The sequence below is a fragment of the Dendroctonus ponderosae genome, unplaced genomic scaffold, assembly GCF_020466585.1.
Source record: "Dendroctonus ponderosae isolate FM_Combo_2020 unplaced genomic scaffold, Dpon_F_20191213v2 Dpon_F_20191213_1, whole genome shotgun sequence".
Classification (NCBI taxonomy): domain Eukaryota; kingdom Metazoa; phylum Arthropoda; class Insecta; order Coleoptera; family Curculionidae; genus Dendroctonus; species Dendroctonus ponderosae.
This window is the reverse complement of record NW_026017110.1, coordinates 404309-406238: the sequence shown is the minus strand read 5'-3', so window position 1 is coordinate 406238 and position 1930 is coordinate 404309. Positions and strand designations below refer to the sequence as shown.

The 1930-nt window shown below is 36.9% G+C and overlaps 1 protein-coding gene across 2 annotated transcripts in view; it reads left to right on the top strand.

The window, feature by feature from the left end:
- Window positions 1-1691: 1691 nt before the first annotated feature.
- Window positions 1692-1930, top strand: part of LOC109542591 (H2.0-like homeobox protein) — a gene marked incomplete at its 3' end in the record, with an annotated part of 11366 nt that continues 11127 nt past the window's right edge. The window contains 1 exon segment of one of the 2 annotated variants that reach the window (XM_048662706.1): window positions 1692-1868. 2 annotated transcript variants of the gene reach the window in all.

Below are 1930 nucleotides of genomic sequence, written 5' to 3'. Positions count from 1 at the left end.
GGTAAAAAATTTAATATTAGGACTATCTTCAAAACTGAAAATACAATTAGAAGTAAAATTTCAGTAACAAAACCTCATGATATAATTGAAAATACGAAAAACGTAATTTATAAAATTCCTTGCAAATGCAATAAATCTTATATAGGAGAAACCTCAAGACCATTACACAAAAGACTCAAAGAACACCAATCATACATAAAAAACAGAGAATATCATAAATCACACATTTGTCAACATGCATTTGATAATTGCCATAAAATTCAATGGAAAAATTCCACAATTTTAACAAAAGAACAATCTGCAAAAAAACCGTAAAATTAAAGAAAGCGCACTAATTTAAAAAAAAATTAATTTATTAGATATAAAAGAACATTCTCGCTTACTAAAACGTTTGCATTGATGTCTGAAATTGTTGTTGTGAAAAAGCAAGCAAACCAAAATCATTTTTTGCGCAAAAACCATGAATGCTACAATATTTTTCAAAGAGCCCAAAAATGTTCAAAAAGGATTAGTGCTTCCTTAAAAGTTCAAAAAAAAATTAGTTGATAAAAGTTCCAAATAAAAAGTTCTGGTAGTTTTCGTACCAAGCCACTCAACATTTCACCACTTACCCAAAGCGGATAAACTCGGTTGCTTCATCAAAACTTACATAGAAAAAATCACAGCAAGTTTTATCAAAATCTATCGAAACCATCATCCCGATATTTCGAAAAAAAATAAATTTTTCAAGAACTTTGACCATCAGTAGCAGTGGAGCCAGACATTTTTTTAAAATAAAACTTACGTCAGATTGTCCTCTTTGAAGCCAAAGAATGTCTGCTTAGGAGACACCCTGTATTTTCGTTAATTCTAACTGAAAACAAAGCACAGCCATGGTGCAAACAAATCGCATCCAGTATACAAACTGGCTTGGTTTCCATGGAAACCACCGTAGTTGACGTGGACGAACATTGGTTGCACCATGAATGCAGTTATTGAGCTAGTGGGTTTTTCGGCTGTTTAGGGCGTCTTAGAAAAAATATTTTCTGCAAGTCATTTGTGCGTACACATGATTAAATGTGTTTTGCTGGCTGCGGAGGTTCTGCATTATTACAAATTTCTAAACATACATTCACTGATTGAAATGTGAAAAAGAAACCTAACTTTTTGCAATTATTTGTATGGGTTTGAAAAATAGGTAGCACTAGGTATGGGTTTTTTCCTTTTGACAACGGATGGAAATTTTCAGACTAGCTTTCGGCTTCTTTTTGCTGCTCCACTTTCAGGACTTTTTGACAAATTTTTGCCAGTAACATGAGAAACGCATCGCAGCAAAACATTTCCCCGATTTTAATAACCGTGAGCGAGCAACACGGTTGTTAAACCCTGTAAATATTTATGAAACTCCATCAATCCAATATTTCGATACTTGTGTATTATGGTGACTCCTTTTACGAGCCGATCGGCGCAACATAAATAAACAAAATTTATTTCGCGATTCCCTCATAACCCAAATCGAACCTGGAGCAGATGACTACATTATTTTCATCTATCTTAAGATCGGGAAAAATAAACCTCCTCCGACGTGCTCTTGACTTCAGATCACCGCCTTTATGAACGATCGGCGTCCCAGCCAATCAGATGCTCGCATACAGCGGCTGGCTCCGCCTTCCGGCCTTCGAGTGACTTAAGTCTTAAGTACCTCAGCCTCTGGACCACCTAAATCGACTCGCCTAATATTCCGCCTCAATTAGTGTCTGTTTGTCGGCGCTGAAGTTCGTGTGTGGCCTGGTGCGCGTTCAACACTTAGCTACTGTGTGTTTTGTTTGCCGAGAAGAGATCATGCCATCGCTGGACCGATTCCGTTTTCTGCTCACGGATTTATTATGGTAGGTGGTTGAGCACGGGTTGCTCCGCATCGGCATCACAAACCTTAACAAACATGTTCAAC